The sequence below is a fragment of the Gossypium hirsutum genome, chromosome D04, assembly GCF_007990345.1.
Source record: "Gossypium hirsutum isolate 1008001.06 chromosome D04, Gossypium_hirsutum_v2.1, whole genome shotgun sequence".
In the NCBI taxonomy this organism is placed as follows: Eukaryota; Viridiplantae; Streptophyta; class Magnoliopsida; order Malvales; family Malvaceae; genus Gossypium; species Gossypium hirsutum.
In genome coordinates, this window is record NC_053440.1 from 50972897 (window position 1) to 50987295 (window position 14399).

Consider the following 14399-nt stretch of genomic DNA (forward strand, 5'->3'; position numbering starts at 1 on the left):
TATTCCGAGTGTTCAACCCATAAATCATATATTACAACTCTTTACCACCTTTCCCGATTTAACAACATTTTTAGGATATGGCCAAACATTTATTTTAATTCCAAATAAATCTCAACATATATCAATTAATGTCAAAATAATACATCAAGTCACGTGTTTACTTACCTCGGTGCAAAATATCGTAATTTTGCACTTCACTCCACTATCTTTTCTTTTCCTCGTTTGAGATAATCTTCACGTCTTTCTTAATCTATAATAGCAAATTTAACTCATTTAATGTTCACATTCATTAAAATAATCCACCACCCAAATTTTTGAAAAATTACAATTTTGCCCCCAAACTTTTGCATAATTACACTTTTGTCCCCAAGCTCGGAAATTAAACTTCATCACTTATTCTTAGGTTTTATGACATGCTGAACATTTTTCCCTTCTATGGCAACATCAAATTCTCACTCTAACATACACTTATGAACAATAATTATTTTTACCGATTATGCCTATTTACCCGTTTTCGCTTAAAATCGCTTAGCAAAAGTTGTTTAACATAATTTATAGCTTCATATTCCACCATAAAACAGCAAAATAAACACATTTCACCTATGGGTATTTTCCAAATATGAGCCCTAACACGAATTATTGCTAGAATAAGCTAAACCGAGTTACGAGGATTCCAAAAATGCGAAGAACATTAAAAACGGGGCTAGGATGCACTTACTATGAGCTTGAGAAAGCAAAGAAACCTTAGCTATGGCTTCCTTCAAATTTCGGCAGCAACTAATGAGGAAGATGATGATTTTTGTCATCTTTTTCCCATTTTATTTTTTTTATTACCAAATGACTAATATGCCCCCACTTAAAAAAATCTATTTCTCACATTTCTTATGTCTATTTTTGTCCATCAACTAACTAATGGTCTAATTACCACATAAAGACCTCCAATTTAAAATTTCATATCAATTAGATACTTCTACATATAGAACTCAACTTTTGCACTATTTACAATTTAGTCCTTTTGACTAAATTGAGTGCCCAAACGTCGAAATTTTCGAACGAAATTTTTACGAAAATTTTCCGTGAAATTGTAGACCATAAAAATATAATAATAACCATATTTTCCCTCGTCGGATTTGTGGTCCCGAAACCACTATTCCGACTAGGCCCAAAATCGGGCTGTTACAACTCTCCCCCCTTAAGGATTTTCGTCCCCGAAAATCTTACCGGAAAAGAGATTTGGGTACTGTTTCCTCATAATTTCCTCCGGTTCCCACGTAGCTTCCTCCATCCCATGTTTTTGCCACAGTACTTTTACTAAGGATACACTTTTATTCCTTAACTGCTTGACTTCCCGAGCCAAATCTTTATTGGTTCTTCCTCATAAGTCATATCTGGTCTGACCTCAATCTCTGTAGGGGAAACTATATGTGAAGGATCTGAACGGTAACGTCGCAACATCGACACATGAAACACATTATGTATCTTTTCCAACTCCGGTGGTAAAGCTAACCGATATGCTACAGGGCCAACTCTCTCGGTAACTTCATATGGTCCAATAAATCGTGGACTTAGTTTGCCTTTACGACCAAATCTCAGAATCTTCTTCCATGGAGACACCTTCAAGAACACCTTATCACCTACTTGAAACTCAATTTCTTTTCTCTTTAAATCCGCATACGACTTTTGCCGATCTGAGGCAGCCTTTAAACAGTCACGAATTATTTTCACCTTTTCTTCAGTTTCTTTCACCAAGTCGACTCCATGAATCCGGTTCTCACCGAGCTCAGTCCAATATAGAGGAGTTCTACACTTACGCCCATATAATGCTTCATACGGTGCCATTCGTATACTTGACTGATAGCTATTGTTATAAGCAAATTCAACCAATGGTAGATATTTCTCCCAACTGCCTTTCAATTCTAAAATACAACACCGGAGCATATCTTCAAGAATTTGAATCACTCTTTCCGATTGCCCGTCAGTTTGCGGATGAAACGCAGTACTGAAATTCAATTTTGTACCCAAGGCTTCCTGTCAAGTGAGTAATCAATGCGTATCGGAATAAAATGAGCCGACTTTGTCAATCTATCAACAATTACCCAAGTAGCATCTTTCTTCTTTGGAGTTAAAGGCAATCCTGTCACAAAATCCATCGTAATACTATCCCACTTCCACTCTGGAATCGTTATCGGTTGAAGTAAACCCGATGGTACTAGATGCTCAGCCTTCATTTGTTGACAGATTAAACACTTTGATACAAATTCCGAGATATCCTTTTTCATGCCTGGCCACCAATACAACTTCTTCAAATCATTATACATTTTCACACTACCCGGATGAACTGACAAGTCACCACTATGTGCCTCACATAAATTGGTCTGAATTAACTCATCATTTCTTGGTACACATACTCTATCCCGGAACATCAAGCAATCATCTGAACCAATTTGAAAATCTGAGTCAACACCTGCTTCACACTGAGCTCTCTTGGCTTGCAATTTACTGTCATTCTTTTGAGATTCCCGAATTTGCTGAAGAAATAATGGTCTAGCTCTCAATTCAACCAACATTGAGCCATCATCAGATAAAGTTAACATCGTACCCATAGCTCTCAAAGCAAATAAAGATTTTCTGCTCAAGGCATCAGCAACCACATTAGCTTTCCCGGGGTGATAATCAATCACTAGCTCATAGTCTTTGATTAGCTCGAGCCATCTTCGTTGCCGCAAATTCAAATCTTTTTGGCTCATGAAATACTTCAAACTCTTATGATCAGTGAAGATTCGGCACTTTTCACCATACAAATAATGACGCCAAATTTTTAAAGCAAAAACAATGGCAGCCAATTCTAAATCATGCGTCGGATAATTCTTCTCATGCGGTTTCAATTGTCTCGAAGCATAATCTATTACTTTGCCCTCTTGCATTAACACACACCCAAGACCATTCAACAATGCATCACTGTAAATTACAAACTCCTTCCCGGACTCAGGTTGCACCAACACTGGCGCCTCAGTCAATAATGCCTTCAACTTTTCAAAACTCTGTTGACATTTATTGGTCCATTCAAACTTGACATTCTTCTGCAGTAACTTAGTCATAGGAGAAGCAATCATCGAAAATCCCTTGACAAAGCGTCTGTAATACCCAGCTAAGCCCAGAAAGCTTCTAACTTCTGTCACATTCTTTGGTGGCTCCCAATCAACAATTGCTGAAATTTTGCTTGGATCAACCCGAATACCTTCACTTGAAACTATATGTCCCAAGAATCCAACCTCACGAAGCCAAAACTCACTTTTGCTGAATTTAGCATACAATTTCTTTTCTCTAAGAATCAGCAACACAGTTCTTAAATGTTCTGCATGCTCAGATTCATCCCGAGAATAGATTAAAATATCATCTATGAACACCACCACGAACTTATCCAAGTACGGCCGAAAAATTCGGTTCATCAAGTCCATAAAAATAGCTGGAGCATTTGTTAACCCAAAAGGCATTACCAGAAATTCATAGTGTCCATACCTTGTTCTAAAGGCGGTTTTCGGCACATCAGACTCTTTAACTCTTAACTGATAGTAACCAGACCTCAAATCAATCTTAGAAAACACTGTTGCCCCTTTTAATTGATCAAATAAATCATCAATTCTCGGCAAAGGATACTTGTTCTTTATAGTCACCTTGTTGAGCTGACGATAGTCAATACAAAGTCTCATAGAGCCGTCCTTTTTTTTCAAAAATAACACAGGAGCACCCCAAGGAGAAAAACTCGGTCTCACAAATCCTTTATCTGTCAACTCTTGTAACTGAGCTTTTAATTCCTTCAACTCAGTCGGAGCCATTCGATACGGTGCAATAGAAATCGGTGCAGTACCAGGTAACAGATCAATAGAAAACTCAACTTCTCTAATCGGAGGTAACCCAGGCAATTCCTCTGGGAATACATCTGGAAATTCACAAACTACCGGCACTGATTCAAGCTTCGACCCAGTAATATCCGTGTTCAGCACATAAGCAAGATAAACTTCACATCCCTTTCTCAAGTATTTCTGAGCAGACATGTGCGAAATCACCATAGGCAACTTATTCGGCTCCTTTGTTTCAACCCGGAGAATTTCACCGTTTTCACAATTTAATTCAAGAATTTTCTGTCTACAATTTACCTTGGCATCATGCAATATCAACCAATCCATCCCCAAAATAACATCAAACCCATCAAATGGTAACAACATCAAATTAGCCGGGAAACAGTGACCTTGAATCATCAGGGGACAATTCTTGCAAACCTTATCGACTAAGACATATTTGCCTAAAGGATTTGATACTTTAACTACAAATTCAGTGTTTTCAACAGGCAATTTCTTACTAGACACCAAATTCATGCATATATATGAATGAGTAGAGCCGGGATCAATCAAAGCAATAACATCAATATCATGAAGAGAAAATGTACCAGTAATCACATCGGGAGATGAGGCATCCTCTCGAGCGCGTATAGCATAAGTCCTGGCAGGCGCTCTAGTTTCTGATCCTCCAGCTGCATCTTTTATCACACTCTTACCACTGGCTTTGCTTCCCACATTTCTCGGTGATCTGCCTCTACTGACAACATCACCCGATCCAGCTCTTTGTAATCTTTCTTCTTCTATTCTCTCAGGGCAGTCTTTTACATAATGCTCTTGGGAACCACATCTGAAACAAGCTCGTTTAAATCCCCAACACTCACCAGTATGTCGCCTCCCACACTGTTGACATTCAGGTCTGGTGTTTCCTACATTACCCACACTTGCCACTGAGGTAGCTCGAGTTGTAGTTCCGGAATATGACCTCCCTCGGTCTCTGCGTGAATACCCAACTGAACCGGTTGGTCGTGGATCCATCCCTTTAAACTTCTTCGGGTGAGATTGAAATGTTCTGCCCATTGACCTCTTCCTTACATCTCGAGCTTCCATCTCTGCCCTTCTCTTTTCTCTACTCAGCTCTTCAGCTTTGCAAGCACGATCAACTAATACCACAAATTCTTTTAACTCTAAAATTCCAACATGTAATCTGATGTCTTCATTTAGCCCCTCTTCAAATCTTTTACACATAATAGCCTCCGTAGGCACACATTCCTGGGCATATTTACTAAGCCGGACAAACTCCCGTTCATATTCTGCTACTGACTTTCGGCCCTGTTTCAATCCGAGAAACTCTTTGCGCTTCTGATCAATAAACCGTTGGCTTACATATTTCTTTCTGAATTCTTCCTGAAAGAAGTCCCAAGTAACTCTTTCTTTTGGAACCACCGTTATTAATGTTTTCCACCAACGGTATGCCGAATCCTTCAATAAAGACACAGCACATTTCAAACATTCCTCGGGAGTACAAGATAATTCATCAAATACCCGAATAGTATTTTCAAGCCAAAACTCAGCTTTTTCCGGATCATCATCAACATTGGCCCTGAAATCTTCAGCCCCATGCTTTCGAATTCTATCAACGGGTGGTTTACTTGATCTCACCAATTCAGCACTTCGTGGAGCTACGGGGACCGGCTGAGGAATAGGAGGGGGTGGAGGAGGTGGAACATTCGGATTTACACGGACATATTCTGTATACCAATCACTCATCATTCGGAGGAAGGCTTCTCGAGCCTCATCCTGTCCATGTGTCTCATGTCTACTCTCTTCATTCGCGCTCCCTTGTGCGGGAACCGGCGTGTTACTTTCAACATCATCTGCCATACTTCGATTAGGATCCATTTACTATATAAAACAAAATTTTAAATTGTCAGAAATCATCACACTATCACAATATATTGATGGCATGTATAGACTGACTTTCACACATATTTTATTGGTCCGAGAACCGACTAAACCGTAGCTCTGATACCACTAAAATGTAACACCCCTTACTCGTATTCCGGCTCGGAACAGAGTATGAGGTATTACTAAGTTTTTTTAAAAAAATTTCGACAGCATTTCTGCTTAATTTTGCTTAAACCTCCTGCAAATTTAAGCAGAAATGCTGTCGAAATTTTTTAAAAAAAACTTAGTAATACCTCATACTCTGTTCCGAGCCGGAATACATGCCATAATTTTCCGGAACGATAGTAGCAAAATACCCCAAGTGTGAAGGATAGTGTGGATGATTGTCTGACTTCGTTCCAAATTTCCGAGTTGTCGGAAGTCACTATAATCAAGGGAAAAATAAAATCGAGTAAGCATATAGCTTAGTAAGTAAACACATGATAAATAAGTAATTACTCACATAACTACACCAAAATATAAACTTATTCATGAATAACTTCATTGTTTAGGCAATTTCCAGCAAACTGTTTTTCTGCGTCATAGTCGCTAATTTATTTTTATCCGGAGCTACAGGGCTCCAAATTGAGTTTCGTAAATTTTCCCTGAAACTAGACTCATATACCATTTCACCATAAAAATTTCAGAATTTTTTACCCAGCCAATTAGTACAGTTTATTCATTAAAACTTCCCCTGTTTCACTGCCCAACGGTTCTGACCCTTCCTCAAAAAAATTCACTTAACTCTCTGTACAAAATTTTAAAAATGGTTTCGCTTGTTTCTATTAAAAATAGAGTCAATAAGGAATCCAGGAATATAAATTTCACACCATAATTATTTTTTTACAATTTTTGGTGATTTTCCAAAGTTAGAACAGGGGATCCCGAAATCAATCCAGCCCTGTTTCAGTAAAAATTCAGATATCTCCAAAAATACAACTCTTTTGCTTATTCTATTTATTTCATATGAAATTGGTATTACTAAGTTTTTTTTAAAAAAATTTTGACAGCATTTCTGCTTAATTTTGCTTAAACCTCCTGCAAATTTAAATCACAATCCAATATATATATATCAACCAAACTCATTTATAATAATACTCACAATTTAACTATCAATGAACACCACATTTTAAATCAAACCATAACATATATTTACATGATGATTCCATATTTCATAGGTCGTCTATACATGCCATAATTTTCCGGAACGATAGTAGCAAAATACCCCAAGTGTGAAGGATAGTGTGGATGATTGTCTGACTTCGTTCCAAATTTCCGAGTTGTCGGAAGTCACTATAATCAAGGGAAAAATAAAATCGAGTAAGCATATAGCTTAGTAAGTAAACACATGATAAATAAGTAATTACTCACATAACTACACCAAAATATAAACTTATTCATGAATAACTTCATTGTTTAGGCAATTTCCAGCAAACTGTTTTTCTGCGTCATAGTCGCTAATTTATTTTTATCCGGAGCTACAGGGCTCCAAATTGAGTTTCGTAAATTTTCCCTGAAACTAGACTCATATACTATTTCACCATAAAAATTTCAGAATTTTTTACCCAGCCAATTAGTACAGTTTATTCATTAAAACTTCCCCTGTTTCACTGCCCAACGGTTCTGACCCTTCCTCAAAAAAATTCACTTAACTCTCTGTACAAAATTTTAAAAATGGTTTCGCTTGTTTCTATTAAAAATAGAGTCAATAAGGAATCCAGGAATATAAATTTCACACCATAATTATTTTTTACAATTTTTGGTGATTTTCCAAAGTTAGAACAGGGGATCCCGAAATCAATCCAGCCCTGTTTCAGTAAAAATTCAGATATCTCCAAAAATACAACTCTTTTGCTTATTCTATTTATTTCATATGAAATTGGTATTACTAAGTTTTTTAAAAAAAATTTCGACAGCATTTCTGCTTAATTTTGCTTAAACCTCCTGCAAATTTAAATCACAATCCAATATATATATATCAACCAAACTCATTTATAATAATACTCACAATTTAACTATTAATGAACACCACATTTTAAATCAAACCATAACATATATTTACATGATGATTCCATATTTCATAGGTCGTCTATACATGCCATAATTTTCCGGAACGATAGTAGCAAAATACCCCAAGTGTGAAGGATAGTGTGGATGATTGTCTGACTTCGTTCCAAATTTCCGAGTTGTCGGAAGTCACTATAATCAAGGGAAAAATAAAATCGAGTAAGCATATAGCTTAGTAAGTAAACACATGATAAATAAGTAATTACTCACATAACTACACCAAAATATAAACTTATTCATGAATAACTTCATTGTTTAGGCAATTTCCAGCAAACTGTTTTTCTGCGTCATAGTCGCTAATTTATTTTTATCCGGAGCTACAGGGCTCCAAATTGAGTTTCGTAAATTTTCCCTGAAACTAGACTCATATACCATTTCACCATAAAAATTTCAGAATTTTTTACCCAGCCAATTAGTACAGTTTATTCATTAAAACTTCCCCTGTTTCACTGCCCAACGGTTCTGACCCTTCCTCAAAAAAATTCACTTAACTCTCTGTACAAAATTTTAAAAATGGTTTCGCTTGTTTCTATTAAAAATAGAGTCAATAAGGAATTCAGGAATATAAATTTCACACCATAATTATTTTTTTACAATTTTTGGTGATTTTCCAAAGTTAGAACAGGGGATCCCGAAATCAATCCAGCCCTGTTTCAGTAAAAATTCAGATATCTCCAAAAATACAACTCTTTTGCTTATTCTATTTATTTCATATGAAATTGGTATTACTAAGTTTTTTAAAAAAAATTTCGACAGCATTTCTGCTTAATTTTGCTTAAACCTCCTGCAAATTTAAATCACAATCCAATATATATATATCAACCAAACTCATTTATAATAATACTCACAATTTAACTATTAATGAACACCACATTTTAAATCAAACCATAACATATATTTACATGATGATTCCATATTTCATAGGTCCTCTATACATGCCATAATTTTCCGGAACGATAGTAGCAAAATACCCCAAGTGTGAAGGATAGTGTGGATGATTGTCTGATTTCGTTCCAAATTTCCGAGTTGTCGGAAGTCACTATAATCAAGGGAAAAATAAAATCGAGTAAGCATATAGCTTAGTAAGTAAACACATGATAAATAAGTAATTACTCACATAACTACACCAAAATATAAACTTATTCATGAATAACTTCATTGTTTAGGCAATTTCCAGCAAACTGTTTTTCTGCGTCATAGTCGCTAATTTATTTTTATCTGGAGCTACAGGGCTCCAAATTGAGTTTCGTAAATTTTACCTGAAACTAGACTCATATACCATTTCACCATAAAAATTTCAGAATTTTTTACCCAGCCAATTAGTCCAGTTTATTCATTAAAACTTCCCCTGTTTCACTGCCCAACGGTTCTGACCGTTCCTCAAAAAATTCACTTAACTCTCTGTACAAAATTTTAAAAATGGTTTCGCTTGTTTCTATTAAAAATAGAGTCAATAAGGAATCCAGGAATATAAATTTCACACCATAATTATTTTTGTACAATTTTTGGTGATTTTCCAAAGTTAGAACAGGGGATCCCGAAATCAATCCAGCCCTGTTTCAGTAAAATTCAGATATCTCCAAAAATACAACTCTTTTGCTTATTCTATTTATTTCATATGAAAATAGACACATTCAGCTTCAATTTCATATATTGTTCAGCTTCCCATTCATTTTCCACCATTTATGGTGATTTTTCAAAGTTACCCATCTGCTGTTGTTCAACACAGTTTATAACTAAATCGTTCCTTTTTTCGTTTTTGATATTTTCTCCCATCTCATACATGGATCGATTTAGTATCCAACTCAATATTTGCCCCATAAAAATTTCCACCATATGGCAATATTCACCTTCCACACTTTTTCGTTGAGCACTCGGAATGTTAACCTTTATTGGTGGATCTCGCACTTAGCACCACCACTTAATCGGGGAATCAGCACTTAGCAACCCCTTGGGGGAATCAGCACATAGCAACCCCCTTTTTATTTCAGAGATACGGTGGATATCGCACTTAGCACCACCAATGAACTGGGGAATCAGCACTTAGCAACCCCTCGGGGGAATCAGCACATAGCAACCCCCTTTCACATTTCAAAGATACGGTGGATATCGCACATAGCACCACCAATGAATCGGGGAATCAGCACACAGCAACCCCTTTATGTACAACATACTTCGGCTTATTCCGAGTGTTCAACCCATAAATCATATATTGCAACCCTTTACCACCTTTCCCGATTTAACAACATTTTTAGGATATGGCCAAACATTTATTTTAATTCCAAATTAATCTCAACATATATCAATTAATGTCAAAATAATACATCAAGTCACGTGTTTACTTACCTCGGTGCAAAATATCGTAATATTGCACTTCACTCCACTATCTTTTCTTTTCCTCGTTTGAGATAATCTTCACGTCTTTCTTGATCTATAATAGCAAATTTAACTCATTTAATGTTCACATTCATTAAAATAATCCACCACCCAACTTTTTGAAAAATTACAATTTTGCCCCCAAACTTTTGCATAATTACACTTTTGTCCCCAAGCTCGGAAATTAAACTTCATCACTTATTCTTAGGTTTTTATGACATGCTGAACATTTTTCCCTTCTATGGCAACATCAAATTCTCACTCTAACATACACTTATGAACAATAATTATTTTTACCGATTATGCCTATTTACCCGTTTTCGCTTAAAATCGCTTAGCAAAAGTTGTTTAACATAATTTATAGCTTCATATTCCACCATAAAACAGCAAAATAAACACATTTCACCTATGGGTATTTTTCCAAATATGAGCCCTAACACGAATTATTGCCAGAATAAGCTAAACCGAGTTACGAGGATTCCGAAAATGCGAAGAACATTAAAAACGGGGCTAGGATGCACTTACTATGAGCTTGAGAAAGCAAAGAAACCTTAGCTATGGCTTCCTTCAAATTTCGGCAGCAGCTAATGAGGAAGATGATGATTTTTGTCATCTTTTTCCCATTTTATTTTTTTTATTACCAAATGACTAATATGCCCCCACTTAAAAAAATCTATTTCTCTCATTTCTTATGTCTATTTTTGTCCATCAACTAACTAATGGTCTAATTACCACATAAAGACCTCCAATTTAAAATTTCATATCAATTAGATACTTCTACATATAGAACTCAACTTTTGCACTATTTACAATTTAGTCCTTTTGACTAAATTGAGTGCCCAAACGTCGAAATTTTCGAACGAAATTTTTACGAAAATTTTCCGTGAAATTGTAGACCATAAAAATATAATAATAACCATATTTTCCCTCGTCGGATTTGTGGTCCCGAAACCACTATTCCGACTAGGCCCAAAATCGGGCTATTACAACTCTCCCCCCTTAAGGATTTTCGTCCCCGAAAATCTTACCGGAAAAGAGATTTGGGTACTGTTTCCTCATAATTTCCTCCGGTTCCCACGTAGCTTCCTCCATCCCATGTTTTTGCCACAGTACTTTTACTAAGGATACACTTTTATTCCTTAACTGCTTGACTTCCCGAGCCAAAATCTTTATTGGTTCTTCCTCATAAGTCATATCTGGTCTGACCTCAATCTCTGTAGGGGAAACTATATGTGAAGGATCCGAACGGTAACGTCGCAACATCGACACATGAAACACATTATGTATCTTTTCCAACTCCGGTGGTAAAGCTAACCGATATGCTACAGGGCCAACTCTCTCGGTAACTTCATATGGTCCAATAAATCGTGGACTTAGTTTGCCTTTACGACCAAATCTCAGAATCTTCTTCCATGGAGACACCTTCAAGAACACCTTATCACCTACTTGAAACTCAATTTCTTTTCTCTTTAAATCCGCATACGACTTTTGCCGATCTGAGGCAGCCTTTAAACAGTCACGAATTATTTTCACCTTTTCTTCAGTTTCTTTCACCAAGTCGACTCCATGAATCCGGTTCTCACCGAGCTCAGTCCAATATAAAGGAGTTCTACACTTACGCCCATATAATGCTTCATACGGTGCCATTCGTATACTTGACTGATAGCTATTGTTATAAGCAAATTCAACCAATGGTAGATATTTCTCCCAACTGCCTTTCAATTCTAAAATACAACACCGGAGCATATCTTCAAGAATTGGAATCACTCTTTCCGATTGCCCGTCAGTTTGCGGATGAAACGCAGTACTGAAATTCAATTTTGTACCCAAGGCTTCCTGCAACTTTATCCAAAACCTCGAAGTAAATCTCGGATCTCTATCCGATATAATAGATTTAGGCACCCCATGTAATCTCACTATTTCAGCAACATATAATTCTGCCAACCTGTCAAGTGAGTAATCAATGCGTATCGGAATAAAATGAGCCGACTTTGTCAATCTATCAACAATTACCCAAATAGCATCTTTCTTCTTTGGAGTTAAAGGCAATCCTGTCACAAAATCCATCGTAATACTATCCCACTTCCACTCTGGAATCGTTATCGGTTGAAGTAAACCCGATGGTACTTGATGCTCATCCTTCACTTGTTGACAGATTAAACACTTTGATACAAATTCCGAGATATCCTTTTTCATGCCTGGCCACCAATACAACTTCTTCAAATCATTATACATTTTCACACTACCCGGATGAACTGACAAGTCACCACTATGTGCCTCACATAAAATGGTCTGAATTAACTCATCATTTCTTGGTACACATACTCTATCCCGGAACATCAAGCAATCATCTGAACCAATTTGAAAATCTGAGTCAACACCTGCTTCACACTGAGCTCTCTTGGCTTGCAATTTACTGTCATTCTTTTGAGATTCCCGAATTTGCTGAAGAAATAATGGTCTAGCTCTCAATTCAACCAACATTGAGCCATCATCAGATAAAGTTAACATCGTACCCATAGCTCTCAAAGCAAATAAAGATTTTCTGCTCAAGGCATCAGCAACCACATTAGCTTTCCCGGGGTGATAATCAATCACTAGCTCATAGTCTTTGATTAGCTCGAGCCATCTTCGTTGCCGCAAATTCAAATCTTTTTGGCTCATGAAATACTTCAAACTCTTATGATCAGTGAAGATTCGGCACTTTTCACCATACAAATAATGACGCCAAATTTTTAAAGCAAAAACAATGGCAGCCAATTCTAAATCATGCGTCGGATAATTCTTCTCATGCGGTTTCAATTGTCTCGAAGCATAAGCTATTACTTTGCCCTCTTGCATTAACACACACCCAAGACCATTCAACGATGCATCACTGTAAATTACAAACTCCTTCCCGGACTCAGGTTGCACCAACACTGGCGCCTCAGTCAATAATGCCTTCAACTTTTCAAAACTCTGTTGACATTTATTGGTCCATTCAAACTTGACATTCTTCTGCAGTAACTTAGTCATAGGAGAAGCAATCATCGAAAATCCCTTGACAAAGCGTCTGTAATACCCAGCTAAGCCCAGAAAGCTTCTAACTTCTGTCACATTCTTTGGTGGCTCCCAATCAACAATTGCTGAAATTTTGCTTGGATCAACCCGAATACCTTCACTTGAAACTATATGTCCCAAGAATCCAACCTCACGAAGCCAAAACTCACTTTTGCTGAATTTAGCATACAATTTCTTTTCTCTAAGAATCTGCAACACAGTTCTTAAATGTTCTGCATGCTCAGATTCATCCCGAGAATAGATTAAAATATCATCTATGAACACCACCACGAACTTATCCAAGTACGGCCGAAAAATTCGGTTCATCAAGTCCATAAAAATAGCTGGAGCATTTGTTAACCCAAAAGGCATTACCAGAAATTCATAGTGTCCATACCTTGTTCTAAAGGCGGTTTTCGGCACATCAGACTCTTTAACTCTTAACTGATAGTAACCAGACCTCAAATCAATCTTAGAAAACACTGTTGCCCCTTTTAATTGATCAAATAAATCATCAATTCTCGGCAAAGGATACTTGTTCTTTATAGTCACCTTGTTGAGCTGACGATAGTCAATACAAAGTCTCATAGAGCCGTCCTTTTTTTTCACAAATAACACAGGAGCACCCCAAGGAGAAAAACTCGGTCTCACAAATCCTTTATCTGTCAACTCTTGTAACTGAGCTTTTAATTCCTTCAACTCAGTCGGAGCCATTCGATACGGTGCCGGTAGTTTGTGAATTTCCAGATGTATTTCCAGAGGAATTGCCTGGGTTACTTCCGATTAGAGAAGTTGAGTTTTCTATTGATCTGTTACCTGGTACTGCACCGATTTCTATTCCAGATATATTGGATTGTGATTTAAATTTGCAGGAGGTTTAAGCAAAATTAAGCAGAAATGCTGTCGAAATTTTTTTTAAAAAAACTTAGTAATACCAATTTCATATGAAATAAATAGAATAAGCAAAAGAGTTGTATTTTTGGAGATATCTGAATTTTTACTGAAACAGGGCTGGATTGATTTCGGGATCCCCTGTTCTAACTTTGGAAAATCACCAAAAATTGTAAAAAAATAATTATGGTGTGAAATTTATATTCCTGGATTCCTTATTGACTCTATTTTTAATAGAAACAA